Source organism: Felis catus, chromosome X (genome assembly GCF_018350175.1).
Source record: "Felis catus isolate Fca126 chromosome X, F.catus_Fca126_mat1.0, whole genome shotgun sequence".
In the NCBI taxonomy this organism is placed as follows: domain Eukaryota; kingdom Metazoa; phylum Chordata; class Mammalia; order Carnivora; family Felidae; genus Felis; species Felis catus.
The window spans coordinates 59,490,326-59,516,842 of record NC_058386.1 but is presented as its reverse complement, the minus strand read 5'-3'; the positions used below and the strand labels follow the sequence as shown (position 1 = coordinate 59,516,842).

At 42.3% G+C, this 26,517-nt stretch overlaps 1 protein-coding gene across 1 annotated transcript in view; it reads left to right on the top strand.

Annotated features, from left to right (window-relative positions):
- The first annotated feature begins 24,597 nt into the window (after nt 1-24,597).
- LOC101081365 (doublesex- and mab-3-related transcription factor C1) overlaps nt 24,598-26,517 on the top strand; it is a 28,993-nt gene continuing 27,073 nt past the window's right edge. Inside the window, exon 1 of the mRNA XM_023249275.2 lies at nt 24,598-24,675. The gene's annotated coding sequence lies outside the window, so the exon portion shown is untranslated. The remainder of the gene's footprint in view (nt 24,676-26,517) is intronic.

Below are 26,517 nucleotides of genomic sequence, written 5' to 3'. Positions count from 1 at the left end.
AGTGTATAATACAGTATTAACAACTATAGTCACCATGCTATACATTAGATTCCCTAAATTTACTCAACTTATACCTGAAAGTTTGTACCTTTTGACCAATATTTTCCCATTTCCTCCACCCCTTACCCCCTGGTAAACACCATTTTACTCACCAATTCTATGAGTTTGTTTTCTTTAGATTCCACATATAAGTGATGTCATACGATTTTTACCTTTCTCTGTCTGGCTTATTTCATTTTGCATAATGTCCTCAAGATCCATGCATCTTGTTGCAAACAGCAGGATTTCCTTCTTTCTCATGACTGAATAACATACCATTGTGTGTATATATTACACATCTTCTTTATCCATTCATCCGTTGACAGAACTTATGTTGTTTTCAAATCTTGCCTATTGTGAATAATGCTGCAGTGAACATAGGAGTGCAAATATCTCTTTGAGATCGTGATTTCATTCCCTTTGGGTATATACCCAGAAGTGAGATAGCTCAACTATATGGTAGTTGTATTTTTAATTTTTAGAAAAGTCTCCATTCTGTTTTCTATAGTGGCTGTACCAATTTACATTCCTACCATCTGTCTACAAGGGTTCCCTTTTCTCCACTGCCTTGTGCCAGCACTTATCTTTTGTCTTTTTGATAACAGTCATTCTAACAGGTGTGAGGTGCTATGTCATGGTGGCTTTGATTTGCATTACCTTGGTGATCAATGATGTTGAGCGTCTATTCAATGCCATATATGTCTTCTTTGGGAAAATGTCTGAATCCTCTGCCCATTTTTAAATCAGGTTTTTGGGGGATTTTTTGCTACTGAGTTGTATGAATTCTTTATATATGTTGGATATGAACCCCTTATCAGATATATGAATTGCAAGTATTTCCCCCTATTCTGTATGTTTATTTACTTTTGAGAAAGAGAGAGAGAGAGAGAGAGAGAGAGAGAGAGAGAACGAGGGTTAAAGGGGCAGAGACACAGAATCTGAAGCAGGTTCCAGGCTCTGAGCTGTCAGAACAGAGCCCAACGTGGGGCATGAATCCCCATAACCATGAGATCATGATCTGTGCTCGTCAGATGCTTAATTGACTGAGTCACCCAGGTGCCCCTCAATATATTTTTTAAAATAACCCTTTTGATTTCTTCTTTGACCCATTGGTTTTTCAGGAGCATGTTGTTTAATTTCCATTTATTTGTGAATTTTCTAGGCTTCCTCCTTTCTAATTTCATACCACTGTGGTTAGAAAAGATACATGGTATGTTCTGAATCTTAAATTTGCTAAGACTTACCTTGTAACCTATTGTATGATGTAATATGCAAAATGTTCTGTTTCCAATGGAGAAGAATATATATTCTGCTGATCTGGTGTTGTATGTTCCATTAGGTCCATTTGGTCTAAAGTATTGTTCAAATCTAAGGTTTCTGTATTGGTTTTATGTCTGGATGATATGATATATCCACTGTTGAAAGTGGGGTACTCAATCCCTCTACTATTATGTTGTTGTCTATTTCTTTCTTCAGATCTGTTACTATCTGAAGGATGTCAGACCTGTTTGCTTAATATGTTTACATGCCCCAATGTTGAATGCATGTATATTTACAATTGCTGTATCTTTTTGATGAATTAAACCCTCAATCATTATATAATCACCTTTTTTGTGTCTTGTTATGATTTTGGGCTTAAAATGTATTTTGTCTTATATAAGTATAGTTACTCCTGTAACTACTTGGATTTTGGACTCTACTTGCTTGGAATATCTCTTTCTGACCCCTCCCTTTGAAACTATTTGTGTCCTTACAGCTCAAGTGAGCCTCTTGTAGGCAGCATGTATTTTTTTTCTTTAATACATCCAGCCACTGTATATCTGATGTTTGGAGAATTTAATCCATTTGCATTTAGAGCAATTATTGATTTATGATTTATAAGGGAATGATTTATAAATGCCATCTTATTAATTGTTTTCTGGTTGCTTTCTTCCTATTTGGTTGCCTTCTTTTATGAGTTGACAACATTCTGTAGTGACATGCTTTTTTCTTAGGTTTTTTACTTTTTAAGTTTTCTTATTTAAAATTTTTTAATTTGACTATAGTTGACACACAATGTTACATTAATGAGTTGAAGACCTAAATACTAGACCTAAAGCCATACAACTCTGGAAGAGAACATAGGCAGTAATTTCTTTGACTTCAGCCCTAGCAACATTTTGTAGATATGTCCCCTCAGGCAAGGGGAAACAAGCAAAAACAAAACAAAACAAAACAAAACAAAAAAACTATTGTGACTGAAAAGCTTTTGCACAGGGAAGGAAGTCATCAACAAAACAAAAAGGTAGCCTACTGAATATAGTGATATACTTTGATTCCGTTTTCTTTACCTTCTGTGAATTTACTGCAGGTTTTTGCTTTCTGGTTACCATGAGAATGACATAAAAAATCTTATAGATTTAACAGTCTATTTTATGCTAACAACTTAACTTCAATTGTATACAAAACTCTACCCTTTCCTTTCTCTTTTTTATGTTTTTGATGTCACCATTTGCCTCTTTTTAGATTCTGTATTTGTTAACAGATTGTTGTAGCTACAGTTACTTTTAATATTCTTGTCTTTTTTAACTTTTATATTAGTATTAACTGGTTAGCACATCACCACATTACAGTGTTATTCTGAACTTGACTACATACTTACTTTCACCACTCTTTTGTATGTTTTCATGTAACTAACTCACATCCTTTCATTTCACCTTAAAGGACTCCTTTCTACATCTCTTGTAAGGTAGTTCATAGGTCTAGTGGTGGTGAATTCCGTTGGCTTTTGTTTGCTTGGGAAAGTTTTCATCTGTCCTTCATTTCTGAAGAATAACTTTGGGGGATAGCCTATTCTTGGTTGCAGAGTTTTTCTTTCATCGCTTTGAATATATTATCTCATACTCACCTGGCCTATAAAGTCTGTTGAGAAATCTTCTGATCTCCTTGTTGGTGTTCCCTGGTAAGTTACAAGCTTCTTTTTGTTTCTTGCTGAGTTTAAGATTCTCTTTGCCTTTGATTTTTGGTAGGCTTATTGTAATGTGTCTTGGAGAGAATCTCTTTAAGTTGAGTTTGTTTATTGACCTATGAGCTTCCTGAACTTGGATATCCAAATCTCTACCCATATTTGGGAATTTCTCAGTCATTATTTTTTTAAATGACCATTCTGCCCCATTTACCCCCTCTTCTCCTTCTGGAACTCCAATAATTCTCAAGTTTGTTCTTTTGGTGTTATCTTTTAGATCACATAAGCTTTCCTCACACTTTTTCATTATTTATTCTCTCTCTTTTGATTGAATGGTTTCAAAATTCTTGTCTTCATGGGGTGCCTGGTGGCTCAGTCGGTTAAGTGTCTGGCTTCAGCTCAGGTCATGATCTCATGGTTCATGAGTTTGAGCCCCACGTCAGGCTCTGTGTTGACAGCTCAGAGCCTGGAGCCTGCTTCAGATTCTATGTCTCTCTCTCTGACCCTCTCCCCCTCTCTCTCTGTCAAAAATAAATAAACATTAAAAAATTAAAAAAAATTCTTGTCTTCTATCTCACAGATTCTTTCCTTTACTTTATCCATTTGATGTTGATGCTTGCTATTACAATTTTCAGTTCATTCACTGTAATCTTCAGCTCCAGATTTGTTTTTTTATTTGTGATTCCTATCTATTTGTTAAAATTTTCATTTCATTCATATATTGTTTTCCTGACTTCAATTAACTGTCTTTCTGTGTTTCCTTGTAGCTTATTTAGTTTCCTTAAAAGAGATAGTTTGATTTAATTATTGGGTACATTGCCAGTCTCCATATCTTTGTGTCAGTTACTGGAAGATTATTGTCATCCTTTGGTGGTGTCATGCTTCCTTGATGTTTTAAATATTTCTTGAAGTTTTGCACTGCTGTCTTTACATTTGATGTGTCAGTAACCTCCTCCTATTCTTACTGTCTTCAGGAGTGAAATACCTCCCATAAGTCCTGCTAATGATTGTGAAGCTTCCTCAGATCCATTGATACCACTGTTCCACACTTCTTGCTCTCTCTTGTGGCAGAATTCTTTTTTTTCAATATATGAAATTTATTGTCAAATTGGTTTCCATACAACAGTGCTCATCCCAAAAGGTGCCCTCCTCAATACCCATCACCCACCCTCCCCTCCCTCCCACCCCCCATCAACCCTCAGTTTGTTCTCAGTTTTTAAGAGTCTCTTATGCTTTGGCTCTCTCCTGCTCTACTCTCTTTTTTTTTTCCCTTCCCTTCCCCCATGGGTTTCTGTTAAGTTTCTCAGGATCCACATAAGAGTGAAAACATATGGTATCTGTATTTCTCTGTATGGCTTATTTCACTTAGCATCACGCTCTCCAGTTCCATCCACGTTGCTACAAAGGTCTTGTGGCAGAATTCTTAAGCTCATATGCCTTCTCTTGGTCTTTCAACACACCAGACTAGGTGGTAAGTCTCCCTTTCTTTTCCACAAGGTGGCACTGTAGCTCAAGTTTGTGCTTTCTCCCGAGACCACAGATTTGGGCCCATTTTCTGCACATGTTCCCTAGCCATCTCCCAAAGGTCCTTCTCACTGCCAGCCATAGCTTGTACAGGGAGCCTGCCACAAGGTGGATGTGTGTTTGTGGAAAGATGTGAGGAAGGATACTGGGGCTTTCTGTGGTCCAGTCAGTGGGTACTATAAGGAGACATTTCTCTTGGCTCATGAGTAGGCTTCTCAGAGTTCACAATGCAGTTAATAGGATCTGTGTTTCTTTAATGCCTTCTGGGAGTCCTGTCTGCTACTGTCCCAGCCTCTTCTAGGTCCCCTCACCTAGTAATGCAGCTTATGATTCAGTAGTCCTTTCCAATGCATCCAAATGTGTATTTTGTTTTGTTTTTTTCTTGCCCAATGGTGTGCTGTAACTTCTGCTCTGAAAACCCTCATCACCCCCACAAAGGCTCTCTAATTTGTGGGTGATTGTCTAAAACAGGTAAGGATGCTTGTGACATAGGGTCAAAGTCAAAGAAGGTTTAAAGAACAAATCTGCATTGTTTGATTAGTTTTCTCTGAGAATAAAATTACCTCCATAAATAAGACATTTTTTTTATTTAAAAAATTTTTTTAACGTTTATTTATTTTTGAGACAGAGAGAGACAGAGCATGAAAGGGGGAGGGCCAGAGAGAGGGAGACACAGAATCTGAAACAGGCTCCAGGCTCTGAGCTGTCAGCACAGAGCCCGACGCGGGGCTTGAACTCACTGACCGTGAGATCATGACCTGAGCCGAAGTCGGCTGCTTAACTGACTGAGCCACCCAGGCGCCCAAGACAATATTTAAACAACAAGTGAAACACCTCAAAAGTAATTTGACAAAATAATGCAGAATTTCTGTTCACAATGTAAAGAGATAAATGATCTTGGAGATAAGATCATTGCAGTTACAACCAGGGTTTCAACATTAGTGACATTTCCATACAGTTTCTGTAAGTCATTTTCTAAACTCCACTTTCCTGCATTGATTATTTTTTGGTCAGCTCTTGGTCCTGTACCATACTCTTTTAACTACTGAAAATTTAGGATATCTTTTGGCATATGGTAGTGCAAGCAGATCTATGTTACTATCTCCTCAAAATGTTTTTGGCTATTTTATTGTTCCACACGAACTTGAGATCAAATATTACAAGTTGCCACTAAAGATATGATTCGACATCCACCTCTAGTTGCATGAGACATAGAGATAGATATAGGAGGGATATAAAATATATTTACACTAACAGAGTCTTTCTCACTTGGAAATTAATATACATCTGCTAATTTAGGGATTTCTAAAAAGAAAAAAAGTGTCCCTCATATAAGGTTTAGAGGGTTTTTTCACATGGCTTTCACTTATATTTATGTGAATCTTATAATAGATGCTATTGCAAATATGGTCCCTTTTTAAAATTTGAGGCATAATTGACAGATGACATTGTATCAGTTTTATGTGCATGACATAATCATTTGATGTATTTCTGTATTGTAAAATGATTACTGTGAGTTTAGTTAACATCTGTCATGGAACATGGTTACAAATTAATTTTTTGTGTAGGGAAATTCTAAGATCTACCTTTCTAGCAACTTTCAAATATGGACTAGGGTATTGTTAACTATACTCACTATGCTATACATTACATTCCCAGGACATATTTATTTTATTACTGGAAGCTTGTACCTTTTGAACACCTTCATCCATTCTTGTTACTTGGCTGTAACAAGAGATGAAGAAGGGCATTATATAATAGTTACAGGGTCTATCCATCATGAAGAGCTAACAATTATAAATGTCTATGCACCGAATACCGGAGCCCCCAAATATATAAAACAATTACTCATAAACATAAGCAACCTTATTGATAAGAATGTGGTAATTGCAGGGGACTTTAACACTCCACTTACAAAAATGGATAGATCATCTAGACACACGGTCAATAAAGAAACAAGGGCCCTGAATGATACATTGGATCAGATGGACTTGACAGATATATTTAGAACTCTGCATCCCAAAGCAACAGAATATACTTTCTTCTCGAGTGCACATGGAACATTCTCCAAGATAGATCATATACTGGGTCACAAAACAGCCCTTCATAAGTTTACAAGAATTGAAATTATACCATGCATACTTTCAGACCACAATGCTATGAAGCTTGAAATCAACCACAGGAAAAAGTCTGGAAAACCTCCAAAAGCATGGAGGTTAAAGAACACCCTACTAAAGAATGAATGGGTCAACCAGGCAATTAGAGAAGAAATCAAAAAATATATGGAAACAAACGAAAATGAAAATACAACAATCCTGACGCTTTGGGATGCATCGAAGGCAGTCCTCAGAGGAAAATACATCGCAATCCAGGCCTATCTCAAGAAACAAGAAAAATCCCAAATACAAAATCTAACAGCACACCTAAAGGAACTAGAAGCAGAACAGCAAAGGCAGCCTAAACCCAGCAGAAGAAGAGAAATAATAAAGATCAGAGCAGAAATAAACAATATAGAATCTAAAACAACTGTAGAGCAGATCAACGAAACCAAGAGTTGGTTTTTTGAAAAAATAAACAAAACTGACAAACCTCTAGCCAGGCTTCTCAAAAAGAAAAGGGAGATGACCCAAATAGATAAAATCATGAATGAAATGGAATTATTACAACCAATCCCTCAGAGATACAAACAATTATCAGGGAATACTATGAAAAATTATATGCCAACATATTGGACAACCTGGAAGAACTGGACAAATTCCTAAACACCCACATTCTTCCAAAACTCAATCAGGAGGGAAGAGAAAGCTTGAACAGACCCATAACCAGCGAAGAAATTGAATCGATTATCAAAAATCTCCCAAAAAATAAGAGTCCAGGACCAGATGGCTTCCCAGGGGAGTTCTACCAGACGTTTAAAGCAGAGATAATACCTATCCTTCTCAAGCTATTCCAAGAAATAGAAAGGGAAGGAAAACTTCCAGACTCATTCTATGAAGCCAGTATTCCTTTGATTTCTAAACCAGACAGAGACCCAGGAAAAAAAGAGAACTACAAGCCAATATCCCTGATGAATATGGATGCAAAAATTCTCAATAAGCTACTAGCAAATCGAATTCAACAGCATATAAAAAGAATTATTCACCATGATCAAGTGGGATTCATTCCTGGGATGCGGGGCTGCTTCAACATTCGCAAATCAATCAACGTGATACGTCACATTAATAAAAAAAAAAAAGAGAAGAACCATATGATCCTGTCAATCGATGCAGAAAAGGCCTTTGACAAAATCCAGCACCCTTTCTTAATTAAAACCCTTGAGAAAGCCGGGATAGAAGGAACATACTTACACATCATAAAAGCCATTTATGAAAAGCCCACAGCTAACATCATCCTCAACGGGGAAAAACTGAGAGCTTTTTCCCTGAGATCAGGAACACGACAGGGATGTCCACTCTCACCGCTGTTGTTTCACATAGTGTTGGAAGTTCTAGCACCAGCAATCAGACAACAAAAGGAAATCAAAGGCATCAAAATTGGCAAAGATGAAGTCAAGCTTTCGCTTTTTGCAGATGACATGATATTATACATGGAAAATCCAATAGACTCCACCAAAAGTCTGCTAGAACTGATACAGGAATTCAGCAAAGTTGCAGGATACAAAATCAATGTACAGAAATCAGTTGCATTCTTATACACTAACAATGAAGCAACAGAAAGACAAATAAAGAAACTGATCCCGTTCACAATTGCACCAAGAAGCATAAAATACCTAGGGATAAATCTAACCAAAGATGTAAAAGATGTGTATGCTGAAAACTATAGAAAGCTTATGAAGGTAATTGAAGAAGATATAAAGAAATGGAAAGACATTCCCTGCTCATGGATTGGAAGAATAAATATTGCCAAAATGTCAATACTACCCAAAGCTATCTACACATTCAATGCATTCCCAATCAAAATTGCACCAGCATTCTTCTCGAAACTAGAACAAGCAATCCTAAAATTCATATGGAACCACAAAAGGCCCCGAATAACCAAAGGAATTTTGAAGAAGAAGATCAAAGCAGGAGGCATCACAATCCCAGACTTTAGCCTCTACTACAAAGCTGTCATCATCAAGACAGCATGGTATTGCACAAAAACAGACAGACCAATGGAATAGAATAGAAACCCCAGAACTGGACCCACAAAAGTATGGCCAACTAATCGTTGACAAAGCAGGAAAGAACATCCAATGGAAAAAAGACAGTCTCTTTAACAAATGGTGCTGGGAGAACTGGACAGCAACATGCAGAAGTTTGAAACTAGACCACTTTCTCACACCATTCACAAAAATAAACTCAAAATGGATAAAGGACCTAAATGTGAGACAGGAAACCATCAAAACCCTAGAGGAGAAAGCAGGAAAAGACCTCTCTGACCTCAGCCATAGCAATCTCTCACTCAACACATCCCCAAAGGCAAGGGAATTAAAAGCAAAAATGAATTACTGGGACCTTATGAAGATAAAAACTTCTGCACAGCAAAGGAAACAACCAACAAAACTAAAAGGCAACCAACGGAATGGGAAAAGATATTTGCAAATGACATATCGGACAAAGGGCTAGTATCCAAAATCTATAAAGAGTTCACTAAACTCCACACCCGAAAAACAAATAACCCAGTGAAGAAATGGGCAGAAAACATGAATAGACACTTGTCTAAAGAAGACATCTGGATGGCCAACAGGCACATGAAAAGATGTTCAGCGTCGCTCCTTATCAGGGAAATACAAATCAAAACCACACTCAGATATCACCTCACGCCAGTCAGAGTGGCCAAAATGAACAAATCAGGAGACTCTAGATGCTGGAGAAGATGTGGAGAAACGGGAACCCTCTTGCACTGTTGGTGGGAATGCAAATTGGTGCAGCCGCTCTGGAAAGCAGTGTGGAGGTTCCTCAGAAAATTAAAAATAGACCTACCCTATGACCCAGCAATAGCACTGCTAGGAATTTATCCAAGGGATACAGGAGTACTGATGCATAGGGGCACTTGTACCCCAATGTTTATAGCAGCACTCTCAACAACAGCCAAATTGTGGAAAGAACCTAAATGTCCATCAACTGATGAATGGATAAAGAAATTGTGGTTTATATACACAATGGAATATTACATGGCAATGAGAAAGAATGAAATATGGCCTTTTGTAGCAATGTGGATGGAACTGGAGAGTGTGATGCTAAGTGAAATAAGCCATACAGAGAAAGACAGATACCATATGGTTTCACTCTTATGTGGATCCTGAGAAACTTAACAGAAACCCATGGGGGAGGGGAAGGAAAAAAAAAAGAGGTTAGAGTGGGAGAGAGCCAAAGCATAAGAGACTCTTAAAAACTGAGAACAAACTGAGGGTTGATGGGGGGTGGGAGGGAGGGGAGGGTGGGTGATGGGTATTGAGGAGGGCACCTTTTGGGATGAGCACTGGATGTTGTATGGAAACCAATTTGACAATAAATTTCATATATTGAAAAAAAATAAAATAAAATAAAATTGATCATAATAGCAACATTTATAATAGCTAAAATGAGTAAACAACTCAAATGTCCATCACCTGAGTAACAGATAACCATCAGTGATATATTCATACAATGGAATATTTTCATCCAAAAAAAATGAAGTACTGATACATGATAACAACATGGGTGAACCTTGTAAACATTATGTTAAGTAAATAAGCCTTCACAAAGACCACATATTGTATAATTCCATTTATATGAAGTGTCCAGAATAGGCAAATCCACAAGACAAAAAGTAGATTAATGGTTTCCTAGGGCTGGGGGGATGGCGGCAATGGAGAATGACCGTAATGGATGTGAGATTTCTTTCGGGGATGATGAAATTGGTTCTAAAATTGTGATGGTTTCACAAATTCTGCAAATATACTAAAAACCACTGAATTGTACACCTTATGATGGTGACTTTTATTGTATCTGAATTGTATCTTAATAAGAAAGATATATATGTTTAGATATTGATAAGTGACTCTCCAAAAAGGCAGGACGAATTCACACTCTGAGGCATGGCATTGAATGGCATCCATTTTTCTTTATCCTTCACATCTGATGTTGTCAACATTTTAAAATTCTGAAAATTTGATTGTTGGAATATGAGGAGGTGTTGGTGAAAGTCTCCCTTACATAAACAGTGAGGGTACACAGCTGCTGTTCCCTTGGATCCTTTCACAGGTCAGGTCCTGGGGATACAGAGAATGAAGCTCAGCTACTGCCTCAGGTCCCAGAGTATAGGGGACAAGAAATAGGACAATTACAACAAAGAGGGATGGAAAGAGACTTTGGGGCTCTGAGAGATCTCAGGCTGAATGCTCAGTGTTAGGTGAAAAATTGAGGTCAGTGAAGGTTGCCCAATGGAGGGAAATCCTTAAGTGAGCAAGGAAAAAAGTTAGCCAAGACCAGTATCCCAAGAAGTCCAAAAGAATTAGGTGAATTTGTATAGCTGCAGGTAACCAGACCCAGCTTCCTATTCGTGCATTAGTTGAAGTCAAGGTCAACCACAGGAGGCAGAACAGGATTAGAAAATCATGGCCAGGCATGACCCAGAGCACTTTAACTCAGTTATTAAAAATCCCAATGTTCATTCAGGGATCAGATTGAATCCTGAGTAGCCCTTCCAAGTTCTAGCCATCTAGGATGCACCAGAATATATCCAGGGCATTATCTAGAGCTTCTGAAAAGTTTCAGTGACATATCTGCCTTCACCCCCAGAGACTTGGGCTAGGACATGCCATTGACCCCACAGCTCTGGTCTGTGGATTTGGAAGCTTTAGGTACGAAGAGAAGCCTGAGGTGTCAGTCAGCATCTTAGGGAAAAGACACAATGGGAAGCCACTGGCAAAGATCCCCCCCAGTGCAACAGTGCCTATGATGTTTTTATATCAAATCTTTCTGGCTGGCACAGAAGGCAGCTGCTAATGTACCAATCCCCTAAATAGCATACCATCACTGACTGTGAGAGCAAAACTATTCAAGATGTCATAACATGAGGAAACTGAGGTCTGAATAGAAGGAGGAAGAGACTTGTCTGAGCCTGAACAGGGGGTTGATGGCTCCCCTGGGCTGACAGAAAGAGAACAGGGGTATTTGTGGTCAGATGAGTGAGAAAAGCGTGATTAGTACTTATAGATCAAATGTGTTTTCCTCTGGAGCTGAGAAGGTTCCGAAGCAAAAGCCCTGGGCAAAGAGTGAGGTAGATGGATCTAAATGGGTCATCATGGCAAGGAGGGCCTGAGATGGGTCAGAACAGCTGGGATCCAAATCAATCAGCACTAGTTTCCTGTGAGGGTGTAATGTATGATGCTGTGTGTGTGTGTGTGTGTGTGTGTGTGTGTGTGTGTGTGTAAGTCAGCCTTTCTGGTAGGTGGTGAATAGGGGGTGGTGGGCCTAGGCGGTATTTATATAAGCTTGTGGGGAGTTGCTGAGGAATACAGGTGAAGTCTTATTGCCAAGCCTTGCTCCATTAAATCCCACCATTTCCACTTGAGTTTGTAGTGCTGATGCCAAGTTATGTCCCCTGTTTACCCACTGGATTTGCTGGAGAGTGGTGCCATCATAGCCAAGGGTCCTCCTTCCAAGCACTGTCCTGAAGTGAAAGAGGGAGTGATGAGGCCTAATATCCTTGTCTCTTGGGCCTGCAATCTGACAACAGTGGCAACAGCTACATCTATCTCTATATCCCATGTAGTCTCCCACACCTTGCTACCTACACTTGGCCAGACCATGTTCCTTTCAGGAATGCAGAAAAGCTTTTGGCACTTCCAGGAAGACATCTCTTATCCCAGTCTTAGAAAACATCCAGCTTCTGCTGGGCAGGAGGCTCTGGACTCACTCTATGGTGGAAGAAACAAAAAGGATACTGCTCACCATGTCCCAGATCAGGGGGTATAGGTACAATAAAGGCTTAATGAAAACAAGCTTATTGACTCATCCTTTCAATATACATTTATTGGGTCCCTGCTGTATATAAAATCCCTGTGTCAGGTACCCAGTTGTTCAAGGAACAAGGCAAAGCTCCTTCCCCAAGAGATGAGAGTCTGGGTGAGACAGTCATGCAAATTAACCCTCCTGAAGTGACAATTTAGCATACGAAAAGCTGTGGTAGGGGAAAGGGCCCAGTATGTTTGTGTGCACTACAGAGGGGGAACAGGTGACCAAGGGCTGGGAGATCTGATAACAAGGAAGGATTTTTATAGGGGTAGGAACACACAAGACCAGAAGGACAAGTGGAAGGCTGAATGAGGAAATAGTAGTTTCAGAGGAGTGCAAAGGCCCTGAAGTAGGGTAGAATTGAAAGTTCGTTTTGAGGACAGAAGGCAAATTTTAGACATGTTGTAGAAAGAGATGAGGCTGTAGGAAAGAAACAGAGTCCAAGAGTTCAGGAGCAAGGTCTGAAGGAAGGTACAAGAGACAAAACCCTGAATACAAGGGGCTCTTACAGAATGATCTCATTTTGGATCTGGGCAATCCATAAAGATGTCTCCATTTCTGGTCTGGATTACGTCCTGAGCGACTGTCCCAGTGAAGATTTCTATACTGTGTAAACTGGACCTTCTAAATGAACCGCCTCTAGGGAATTATGGAGAAGGCTATCTAAGCTTTGTATTAGGGATATAGCCTTCAGCTGGAATTACCTCCCTCACACCAGAATTTTTTAGAAAAGTATCCATTCTAATATGCTGCACTTCCTGGAGAAGAAACACTTTTGTGCTACTTGGTAGGAACATATTTTTGCCTGGGTTTTGTTTTGTTTGCTTGTTTTGTTTTATTTTGTTTTGTTTTGTTTTGCTTTGCTTTGCTCTGCTCTGCTTTCTTGTGTGTGTGTGTGTGTGTGTGTGTGTGTGTGTGTGTTTGCTCCTTTGTTGTCTTTTGAGTACTAAGACCCTCCTAGATCACTGAAGAGCTCCTGAGAGGTGGATGCAAGGTTCCAGATCAACTATGTTAATACTCATGGCTGCCATTTACTGAGGGCCTATTATATATCAGACATTTTCTCATAGTTTTTTTTTGTGTGAAAGAGAAAGAAAGAGAGGTCATGAATGAGCAAACAGAGGGAAGGCAGACAGAGAGGGAGACAGAGAATATGAAACAGGCTCTGCACCATCAGTGCAAAGGCCGATGTGGAACCTGAACCCACAAACTGTGAGATCATGACCTGAGCCGAAGTCAGGCACATAATTGACCAAGCTACCCAGGCACCCCTCTGTCATGTGTGTTTTAAACTGATGGTTATCTTTCCAACAGTCCTGCAAGTTGATTATCAGTCAAATGGTACAGAAGAGCAAACTGAGCCAGAGACTTCAAGTGATTTGCCCAAGGTGACACAGGTGATTAGTGACAAAGCTGGGACTAGACTGTAGGTCAGATTAGGATGTGGGCACAGTCTGTGTGTGCCACTCCAGCCCCTGGGAAACCCTTCTCAGCCTAAGTCAAGACTCTGTCTCCTGCCCCTAGCATCCAGAGAGCCCTGCTGTCTCCATTATTATTTACCACTGCATAACAAATTACTCCAAAACAAAGCAGCTTAAAACGATGCACAGTTATTATCTTAGGGGTTTGTGGATCAGAAACCACCAAGGCTGTGACTTAACTGGATCCTCTACTTCCCAACTTTCACAAGGCTGTAATCAAGTCTCTGTCAAAAAAAAAAGTCTCTGTCAGCCGACGGACTGTGGTCTCATTTAAAGACTCAACTGGGGAAAGATCCACTTCCAAACTCACTCATGTGGCTATTGGCAGGATGTAGTTCCTCACGGGTTATTGGTCTGATGGTCTCAGTTCCTTTCTGGCTATTGGCCAGAGACTGCCATCAGCTCCTTGCCATGTGGCCCTCTTCATCAGAACAAGAACACAAAAAGAGCCAGAGAGAGAGAGAATGAATTTCTGCAAGATGAAAGTCACAGTCTTGGTCTAGCCTAACCCCAGAAATGGCATGCCATCACTTTTGCCAAATCTATTGGTTAGAAGCAAGTTATTAGGTTCAGCCTACACTCAAGGGGAAGGGATTATACAGGGGCATGAGTGCCAGGATTCAGGGATCTGTAGAAGCCCTTTTAGAAGGCAACCTACCATACTTGCTCCCTGTACCCATTTCAGCAGAGTGAACCCCTGCAAGTATCGGGCACCTCGATGGAACTAAAGGTTGGTGGGTTACCTTGGACAGTGCTGCGTGGTCTGGTTATCCCAGCCAGCTTCCAGTAGGCCCAATGGATGAATGGGTCTCATCAGGATTTGGGCCTGCCTGGTCCTGCCTTCTTCCCCATCTCCATCATTGAGACAGTCATTGAGCCTGTAGGGTGTGGACAGCAGCTGGCAAAAGATCAGATGCCTGTGTGGATGGAATACTTGATCAGGGATGGGACCCAGAATGGTGTTCCTGGCCTCTCTTGCTAAAAGAGATGAGGAACCCACACTGAGATAGGGCCCACCTCAAAAGAACAAGTTTATAGGCGGGAAAGGGCTGGGTTTTGGGTTATCTGTAAAAGCTGTGGTGGTATTCTTGCTTTTTCCCTCTGGGTTGGGATTCAGGGCTGTAGATCCCCCCAATGTACACTAGGAGGCCTCAGGGGACCATTTCTAAGGTGATGTGGGGGGTCACCCATGCAGTAGGGGGAACTGCTCTGAAGCTGCCAGAAGACCTAGGATTATTCAGACACCAGGAAAGGGGACCTGCTTTAGGGAGGAGATGAGTGAGCATGAGTTGGGGATGATTTATATGTGCCCATGCTATTTAATTCAAAGGTAGAGAGGGATCTGAAGCACTTATGACAAAGTGTTATTAGAATTGGGTGATGGCTTCTGTATTGTTCTCTCTGTTTTCTGCAACTTTGAAATATTTTAGCATAAAATACCCTAAAAGTGGAAAACACAAGAGAAGTATGGCCTTTTGGAGCCCTTGCACCCCACATTTCCTCAGTGTGACTCAGAGCCAAATGCAGCAAGTCGAGGGGCCTGGTGGGATCAGGAGTTTCCAAGGAACAAAATGGTTCCAATTAGGCCATAGTGGTATAGACTACAGGGGGCTGAACTCCTTTAGCAGAGTGTTAGCCAGGAGCAGAACAGTCCCAGAAAAGCCCAGGCTTTTCCCAGTTCCTGGAAGCACTCACCAGACTCAGTTCTTCCCCTGCTGCTATTTTAATGCAATACACACTAAGAACAGCTTACAAAGAGACATGGTGTCATAATATGAGATAAATGACCTGAGGTAATGGACGAGGCCATGTACTGTAAGGGACTCTTTCCAAAGGTGGGGTGACTGTTGTTGTGGTGCTATTATAACTTAGTGGCTATCATACCTCTAAAAGCGTTGAGTTCTGCAACATCTCCTCTCCTTCTGACCCAGCCTCCTTATCCCTCTACTCAGTACTCTATCCCCCACCCTGATGACTGCCACTCAGTTGTGGCCCAACAGCCACCATTTTTGAAATGTATGAAACCTGTACAATAATTACTCTCCATCAACACAGTCCTATCCCAACAGTGGCTGAGAAACAAGCAGTACTGTTCCAAGGCACAGGAGTACTACCTCCTATGGTTAAGTCATGTGGTAACCCCCCCTCCCCAACACCACCTTCTCCCAACAACCCCACAAAAAAGAGGCAAACTGTAAACCACAGGAGATGCTGGTGTGGAAAAGGACAATAAATATTGTGAATCCAAAGGAATCAAGTGTGCTGCATTTATTTTAAACCTGGTGACTGAGAAACTGGGGAAATAGGGGCATGTGGCAGCAGAGGGGTCTTGATTACTGTTCATTGGTGTGTGTGGATCCTGTGGTCTCAATTTCTGAGTTTCTGGTATTCTTCCCTACAGAGGTAAAGCAGAGTGACAATTGGGCCCTTGGAAGTTCTGTGGGAAGTGAGGCCTAGCTGGGCTCTCTGGGTCCAGCAGGAAGGGAAGGTTGTGCTGGCTTGGCTGTGAACACTGAGAGAGGCAGAGGCTGGCTCTGAGCTCTTACCCAAAGGACTTGGTGAAACATGCTCAGGATCTCTGGAGCCGGTTCTTCCAAGACCCTTGGAGGCCAGCAGGCTCTCTGGGCCAGCCTGTGTCATTGAATGCATTCTCCATGATGTTGGCAAAATACAGGAAGGGTACAGTGTCTTCAGCTGAGCCCGCCCTGTTATGGAAAATAGAGAAAAATCATTCTGGCCAGCACTGACACTCATTCTTTTTTCAAGTGTTTGTTGAAGGCCTACTATGTGCACACAAGCTTCAGTTTTTGGCACTGAGGATACAACAGTGAACTCTAGAGACCTAGATCCTGGCCCTCCTGGAGCTGATGATCTGTGATGCTGGAGGAAAATCAGACTTACCAGGTCCGGACTCAGCAGTAGCAGGCTGCCAGGGAGGTTCATGTTTTCTGTGAGTGTGATGTGCATGTTGTGTGTGAAGGGCGTTGTTGTCAGAGGCCAGCAGAGCTCTTCATTTCTGCTTGGTGTAGGGAAACTAAGGGTCTGTGCCCTTCTTGAAACTCCATCCCACCTCCTTGGCCCAGATTCCCACCATCCCATCCTGTAGATGAGTACACTGTGTCCAAGCATTCTCTGACACTCCTTCAAGTACTGAGATGTCTCATTGACTAATATGATTGTTTCCCTCTCCTCTCCCTCACTCTCCCTTAAACCCACTCTAATCAGGCGTCCAGCTTCCCCACTCTACTTTAACATAGATGGTTAAATGACTAATTGAAAGTGATGGTTCCCCAATTTTCACATTACTTTATTATGAATATGTAAGACTTAAGGGAAGTCTGATTTGTGCATTATTTTAAGTTCTAATGAAATTCAAACCCAGGTCACTGTTGATTATACTTTCTCCCCACCAGCTCCCTCCTCATATCCAGAAACTCAGTTTCTAGACAGGAAGGCTCTGCCAAATTTCTGAAACTGCCCCTGAATTCACAATGAGCAGAGCCCCAGCTTTGCTGGGGATGCATAGTCAAACTCGAGGTTTCTCTTCCACATGTTAGTGAAAGCCAAGGTAGGATAATTGAAGGAAGCACAGATATAGAAATTTGTGTCTCACAGAAACCCAAGACCTTTGTTTGTAATTTTTGAGAGTCAGGCTGCTCCATCAAGGCTCAGGCTCAACTCTTGGAACCCCTCCCAAGGTCCTGACCTTGATGATGTGTCCAGGCTCCAAACAGGTTTTCCAGAACACTGCAGTGGGTCTTAAGACTGTGACATCTGAGCCCCCATGGCATTATTCCAGGAAGCATCAGTTGTCCCAGCCTGCTTCTAGTTTTGGTCTGTGGCAGCAGGAAGGAGGAGACTTTGGAGCTGCACAGTAAGGTAAGTATATTATAGTTGGTTAATCCTAGGTAAATTGACTCTCCAAAGAATCTGCACCAATTCACCCAACATCAGTGTGTGATACCGACATGACATCATTAATTTTTTAAATGTTTGTCAATTTGCAATTTGGAAAATGTAATTTCACTATTTTATCTCTATTGTTGCCTGTGCTGTTGAGCTCCTATTCCTTTATATTGGCCATTTGTAGTGCTGTAAATGGCCTGTTCAATTTGTTGCTAACTTTTCTATTGCTATTTTTTTGTGGATGTATGTTTCTTGAGTTGTTTCATCAGAGTTCTCTTTATATCCTAAATATTATTCTTTAATCTGTTCTAACTGAAAAACATATTTGCTCCCAGCATCTCACTTCCCTTTTCATTTTATTTCTTCTGTCTTCTCATATGACTGCTTTTCATTTGGGGTGTACATACTGGCTGCTTTATTTAGCTCCCACCACAGCCTTGCAAGGTTGTAATACTTGCCCCAATTTTCAAACTGGGAATACAAGACTTTGAGAAGGTGCAATGATTTACCCCCAGATGCTAATTGGAGATCCTAACCTTTGCGTGTGCAAGAATCAGAAACCAAGTAATGAGTTGGGCTCATGGTAGGCTCATGGTAGGCTTGCAGAAGAATGAGACATGATATTGGGTCTGCTGAACAGAACACTGTAATGAGGGTAAGGAGATCTGAAGGCCAGACCCAGACCCATCGCTGACTGTGACCTTGGCCAAGTAACTGACTCTCTCCTGGCCTCTTCTCTAAAGTCAAAGCAATAGTTCTGATCCTCACTTCATGAGTTTGGGTGAAGGGGAATTCTTGGGCCCAAGCTGGGCTGAAAAAGAAGAAGATGTGCTATTCCTCCAGCAGTCATTTTGGCAGCTGATAGTCCTCCTCATTGCAAGCTCTCAGTTATTGCTAGTGTCTTCGTGATTTTCATGCAAATGGATGCTGGGCTAGGTCTGGAGGACAAATGACATCCAAAGCCCACCCCTATTGTGCCTGACCTCAAGGAAACTGCTGAGTGTTGGCTCTGGGCCCAGTTCAACACCTGCTGCTGTGGAAGAAGCATCCCACTTAATCCTCAAAGCCCTCCTGTGAGGCAGAAACTATTATTCCTATGAGCGTCTGTACTCACCCCCCCCAAAAGTGTAACAACATCAGTCCTCAACCCCTTGAGAATGCTGTGGAGAGTAATGAGGTAAATCTGACAGCACTGGGAGACATTAGGGAGCATGAAGCATGATACAAATCCAACTGATTAATGATCCAGTCAACTGCAGAAAGAACAACAACAACAACAGAGCTGTTTCTGGTCCATATGAGATAAATGGTAACTGTTATTACTATTCATTATTAAATGCCCACTGCTGATAATATGCCTGGCAGAGTTACAAATGCCAACTCCCCAAATCATGGCCTCTGTCCTCCAGGGAAATATGGCAAGTCACCGTTACTGGGTGCCAGGTTTTGCCTGGCACTCCTCTACATGTTTTATCCCATTTAGTTCTCATGGCAAATAGAGAACATAAGGATTATGATTTCTAGGTTTAGCTCCTGCCTCTAGGAAGAGATAGGTCATATTACCCCCAGAGGACACCTGTGAGTAAGTAACCCAAGGTCAACGCTTTGCAATCCATGCTCTACAGTGTGTGCTGTGAATGGTTTATGGGTGTCCCTGAAACGTATAGGGTCTTGTCAGCTCTTGAGTGGCCAATGAGGGCCTAAGGCAGCCTCTTCTGTTCATATCAATGTTTCATACAAGTATTACCCCAATTTGTTAAGAATCACCAATATCAAGTTCCACCTTCACACACCATACACATCATCATTATGTGCATTATCATGTGTATAAAATAAATAAATAAACAAACAAACAGACAAACAAATAAATAAAACAGAAGACGTATCCACTCCCCAAGTGGTGTAGAATTCTTTTTTATTTCCGTTGTCATTGAGAGTACACTTAATGTAGCTGCTCACCAACCCATCTGCTCTATGAATTTCAGCAGAGTCCAAGTCCAGACCTGACGTCTTCAGCCTCCCATGAATCCTACTTCCCCATCTGTAATCTCTATCTTGGTGAATGGCAACCGCAGGCCACCAGTCACTCAAGCTGGAAACGTGAGTGTCATCCTTGGCTCCTCTTTGCCCTTCCCTGCCCTGGCCCACCTCCATAAGACCCATAGGACAGTGCTATCCTACCTTTCCTATGTGAAACATCCCTCAAATCATGCCCTTTGCCTCCACCACCTCTTCCACTAATTTTTAACACACATTTTAAAAACCCACAAGTGAGAGGGCATTCTGTCTGCCTTTCTTGTGTCTGTGACTGACACTAGGAGTGTCTGAAGATGGCCAGGGTTGAACAAAATTAACTGACAGGGTCATGGATATAAGCAAAGCCCACGTTGGCCCCCACTGGTGAGATCTCAGTACATTTCCTTACACTGTAGTCACAGAAAAACAGAGTCCCTCTTTATAATTGGTGCAGAGAGGATGGTCTCCCAAGAGTGGAACTGGTCTTCACAAGTGTGCTCTCCCTTGAGATGGCTAAAATAGTGAGCTGCCCACCCTGGGAAGTGGAGGGCCCCATGCTGGAAGCCCTGGTGAGATACAGCTTTCCCCATACAGTAAGAAAACAGAAGATTAATGTGATTTGTTAAGGACCCCAATGACGTTTGCTCACTCATTATTCTGCACCTGAAAGGCCCACCATTAGACTCCATCTTTTGCATGAGACCAGTGGTTTTCAAACTGTGCTAGGGAGCTCCCCAGAGGTCTGCAGAATTGCCTCAGGATACCATAAGGAGTAGTGGGTGAAGGGTACATCAGATGTAGTTCTATTTTCCCACTGAGTTACCACCATCATTTTATTAGAGGAAATAATTCCCCAGTGGTGTGTGGTATTGGGTGAGATTGGACAGTGAGTAGTGGTGCAACTGTCTCTAGGCAACCGTGTCACCCAAGAACATTGACCCCCTTAATATTTTAGCTCTTCTGGGTATGGGACTTCAAGTACAGAATCCCAATCCTTAAGGGGATGAGCTGACACACAGTAGGTCAGGATCCCATGGCTCCTAGCTTGGGACAGTGCTTGGGCTGCACTGCTGTAGTGGAAGGGCTCTTGACTTGCATTGACCAGGGATTGGGTCTTGGCTCTGGATCCCTTGCTGGTGATGTGACCTCAGAATGCAGCTCACACCACTCCCCTTATTTGGGATGATTGGAGAATAAAACGAATAACGTGTAAAGCCCCTGTAACACAGCAGGGTGTGTAATGTTTGGCAGAGCTGAGGACAAACGTTGCCACCTTCCTAAGGCTGCTCAGAATTCACTGGGATAAAGCACTAGAGAGAATGAGGGTAGATGAGGCAAAAAACAGGCTTAATCTCTTGCTCACTTGCACACTCCAATGGCCATCTGTTCACCATAAGAGCCGGGAGATCCTGATGATCCCATCCCCTCTCCTGAGGAACTGTCCACTTTCCTCCCCTACCTGAGCCATCCACTTGGGTTCAGGAACTGTGACATGGTATAGTTAGGGGCAGGGGTAAGGCAGGAGTACGCAATGAAGGAGAGCTCAGAAATTGGGTTCAGTCATATTTTAGAAGCAAAGATGGAAAACTGATGACCCACACCTTTCTTTACTGCCGAACTCTGTCTCTTTCCACATGTAATTGCCTTTGTGTGCTCTGACTCTTCATCTGAATATTCAAGGGGTAATGGGGCCCCTCTTAAAATTTACAAGTTGACTCATTCCTAGTCATAGCAGACAGGAGGCATATTTGAGGTTTTGCAGCTGATTCTGAGCCCTCCACAGCCAGAGCAGAATCAGAAGGCTTAAGGATGTGCACAGCTAGAACATGACTTGCTGAAAACCCAGGTAATCACTTCTACAAATGCCGAGCCCACAGAGGAGGAAGGACCTGCTCAAGGTCAGCCGGAGAGATCATGGTCCCCCAAGCAGGAAGAATAGGGATGTTCATGGGGAGGCATAAGGAGAATATCTTGTGAGTCTGGGGATGGCAGAGGAAAGTATCTTTTGCTGTGAGGCTGTGGAACCCAAAAGCCTGTACAAAGTAGGAGACAGGGAAGGCCACGTGGCTCATCAAAACTAAGAGACGCTGAGGTGGGTGATGGTAACCGAGGTTATATCAACAGCAGAGGTACTTCTTTCAAGAGATGATGTGTCTGGGTGATGGTCAGTCAGCATCTGGTGGGTAGTGGGTAGGTGGCTCTGGGCCTGGGGTGGGGCCTTGAAAAATAAAATTCTCAGATTTGGGAATCCCTAGACAAGGTGGGCTTGTGCTGAGGATGAGGAACAGAAGTGAGGGCTCCTTGTTGACAGGTCCTGCTTTGTTAAATGCTATCTCTGCTGCTTGGGCTTCGAGTGGCTGCTGAGTTGTGCCTTATGTTTATCCACCAGATTTTATAGTAATATTTCTTGTTTCCACAAATATTCATATCCTAAACACACACGCACACGCACATGCAAGCACACGCACACGCACATGCACATGCAGAGGTGCACTGTGCACGTGCATGCATAGACTCTCCCTGACAATCCCCGTCATGTCCGGTGACTGATGTGACAGCAGCTATGAAGGAATGAATTCCCAACAGTTTCTCCAGCCCTTAAGAGTTGGAGTTCCTCCCCGTTTTTGGAAAAGACAGATCTAGGATGTGGAGAAGCAGTGATATGGAGCTGAGCATCCGCACTGAATTAGGGGCCAGGTTAGGAGAACAGAGGCACTGTAGGAAGATGGGTGGTTCCTAGGCCATCAGGAATGGCTGCTGAGACAACAGACCTAAAGCAAACCTGTCACACTAAGTCAACATCTTCCTCTGTTCTGTACCTATGGGTCCCACCTTGGCTACCCATCAGGGATGTAGGAAAAGGGCTATGAAAAGGCTGTGGGACTCACAAATATTGTTTTGTACCTGAACCCTACCCCACCTGAGCTTCATTAATGTTTAAAGACATTGGACCTCTGATCAACTAAAGGATAATTAGTTCACACAGCACACCCTGTACAAGTACTTTTTTCTCTCCTGGATTTGTACAGGTGACTATGTGAGTCAGGGGAAAAGAATATTTTGGTGTTCCTGTGTGCTAGTTAGGTTTTTTGATATTAAAGAGCGCATCCTATATCTTTGTCTGTTGGACTTGTGATTCTAGGTGTTGCAATATCTAACAGGGCTTCTACATGTTGTTGGGTTAGAGGGACAAATATGCTCCAATCACTCTGACAGACTTCCTCTTCTGACATTATGTTGCAGTACATAACAAGACCACCATGGGAAGGGGAAAAAAACCCTCATCATGAACATGAACAATCCGTAGTTAGGGAAGAGGTTGCCTGTTGAAGAGACTCAGTCTTGTGCCTGAGTCAGGGGTCTTGGGAGTTGACCATATGTATACGGGTCTAAGAGTTTTTCTTAGGATACAAAGATTCTTTTTGCATGTGTCCCTCCCCCTCTCCTCTATATCAGCACTGCCCGGTTATTCTCAGATATGAAGAGTGTGTGTGGTGTTGGGTCATCCTTGCAGTCATTTCCCTCATCAGGGTCACTGCTTTCCACTGTGAAAAGTTCACTCTTTATTGGCTGAACTCTGTTGCAATGGTGACTGAGAAACCAGCAGCACTGCCCCAAGAAGGAGGGTGTATAGCCTATAGAGCCAAGAAAGATGCTAGCTCCCTCCCTCTACCACCCTCCCACCACAACTGATAACCCCTAGTTCACCTGAGGCTGGCATCAGCATTGCAAGTTACATTGTTGAAAAGTTGAAGCAGAAACAGTGTTCCAGCATTTATTTCAGGGCCAGTGACTGAAAAACTGGGGAAAGCAAGGGCATGTGGCAGCTGAGGGGGCTCCATCACCATTCATGGGTCTGCCTGTGGCCCCCGTGAACTCAGTTTCCAAGTGTCTGGTATCCTCCCCTACAAAGGCAAAGCAGAATGGCAACTGGACCCTTGGTAACTCTGGGGAAGTGAGGCCTGGCCTGGGGGCTCTCTGGGTCAAGTAGAAGGGGAGGTGTGCTGGCTTGGCTGTGAGCAGTGAGAGGCAGAGGCTGGCTCTGAGCTCTCACCTGAAGAACCTGGTGAAATGTGCCAGGGCTCTCTGGAACCAGCTCCTCCAAGATCCTTGGGGACCAGCAGGCTCTCTGGGTGAGCTTGTGCCATTGGGTGGGTTCTCTGCAGTGTCAAACAAAAAAAACAAATTCCTTGGTGTCTTTCACATTCTGAAAAACAAACAGAGCAAGAGTAAATAGCCTCATCCTAGTGGTCCCCATGTTCCCTGACATTCATTAACTCATTTAGTAAGTATTGTGTGCATCCTTGGCCCTATTCCAAGCGTTAGGGATACAGCTGGGACTGCTGTAGCCCACACTCCAGCCCCCTGGGGCTGATATCCTATGGTAAGAGGGAAAGCAGACTCACCAGGTCAGGAGGTGGAAGGAAGGGAGTGAAGATCATGCTTCCAGGAGAGTGTGATGTGCCAGAAGTGATGGACAGGACTTCCTTGAAGAGACCAGCTGAACTCCTCACTCTGCTTCATGCAAACAGGCTAAGGGCCTGGCCCCTCCACGCCCCTCTAGCCCCTCTGGCCCTGTCCTATCCTTCCTCCCTCCCACAGCTGAGTGCACTGTGCTCAAGCAGTGGATACATTTCTGGCATGTGACATCCCCTCTGTTCCTGAGTCTTTACTCCCACCCCTCCTGAGTCTTTTTCTTTTTCTTATTTTCTCTGAACTTCCCAGCAGGCTCAACCCAGGTTTCTACTTGCTTACCGAAAAAGCAGAGGTGTTCAGGCAGATGGTGAGTTGTCATTTGGTGGGGATGCCATAGATAGGAGTGTTCATTTGGGCCTTCCCTACATGGGAGAGATTCATAAGATTACATACATCAAAGCTCTGGGGAGGTGTATGGGTCCAAACGAGTTATCAAAGCAAGAAGGGTGAGCTAGGTGATGGCATCCATAATCCAATCAACAGCAGAGCTTTTCCTCTCAGAGGGTTATGTGAGATGCCATGTCTGTGAGTCAGCATCTGGTGGGTAATGGACAGGTGGTTTGAGGCCTAGAGAGCTTGGAAAATGTGAGGGATGAGGGTGGAGGGGCTGCTGTGCTGGCCCAAGTTGAAAGCAGAATAATTAAGGTAAGAGCTCATCGTTGCCTACCTCTGCCATATGAAATTTCATCTTTGACACTTGGGTTACAAGTGAAGCTGTGTAGTTATGCCCTCTTTTTACCACTAAGAACTATGAGAGTCTGTGCCACTGACTACAGGGGAACTCCCTTGCAAACAGTACCTGGAGGGGAAAGAGGAAGGAGGTGGGCTCAGAATCTTTTATTTGGTTTTTGAGAAATAGCATTGTTTAGGAAAGCATCTCTTACATAGCTGTGAGGATACAGGGCTAATCTTCTCTGGGAGCCTATCAATGGGCCATGGCCTGGGGTCATAGAAATGAATGAAGCTGGGTTGCTACTTCAAGCCACTCTGTGGGAGAGAAGCCAAGAAAAGGATGATTACAGTAGAGAACAATGGAAATAACTTTACATGGCTATGGGAGGAACAAGAAGTGACAGCCATCCAGCCTTGGGAATTAGAATAGAGTCTTGGAGATTTCCCAGAGGAGGCATGCCTAAAATGAGTGAGGGAAAAAGTTGACCAGGAAATAGAGAAAGAGGAGTGCTTCACAAGCAGGATCCCAGGGCAATAAAGTGAGTTTTTGTAACGAAAAATCAGTAGACCCTGTTCTGGGGATTAAGTAGAAGTCAAGGTCAGTCATGAGGAGTATAAAATGGTGCCACACAGAGGTACTGAACCCTGGTGTTTCAGAAGCAAAAGGGGTGTGTGTGTGTGTGTGTGTGTGTGTGTATGTGTGTGTGTGTGTGTATTTAGATTTGACAACCCATTGATTAGTTTTCCTTTGTGATTCATACTTTTTGAATGAATGTTCTACCTAAGATACCTTTGCCTAACTTCACGACACACAAAATTTTCTCTCATGTTGTCTTGCAGATTTTCAATTTTACAATTTGCACTTAGATCTATGATTTATTTTTAGTTAATTTCTGCATATAGCATGAGGTACTGAAGTTTGCTTGTGCTTTCTTTTTCCATATGGAGATACACTTTTCTCAGCAGCATTACTTAATGATTTGATAATTTAATCATCCTAGAACCTTTGTCACACATCAACTTACCATATATAGTTGTCTATTTCTCGGCTTTCTATTTTATCCTTTCATCCATATGTCTATTTTTGTGATGATACCACACTGTCATGGTTACCATGCCTTTATATTAAGTCAGGGAATTTGGTAGTGTAAGACCTCCATCTCTGTTCTTTTCCAAATGGCCTTGGCTATTTTATGTCCTTTGCATTTCCATATGAGTTTTAGAAATTGCTTTTCATTTTGATTATTATTATGGCAAATCCCTAGATGAATTACTAGAGAATTGTCATCTTAAAACTTTTTGAGTCTTCTGATCCATGAACATATCTCCATTTATTGAACACTTCTTTAATTTCTTTCAGCAATATTTTATAGGTGTCTGTGTACCAGTCTTGCACAGGTTACACCAAAATTCTCAGTAGGTATTCTATTTATTTTACTGCTATTGTAAGTGGCATTGAAGAAAATTTTTATCTCCA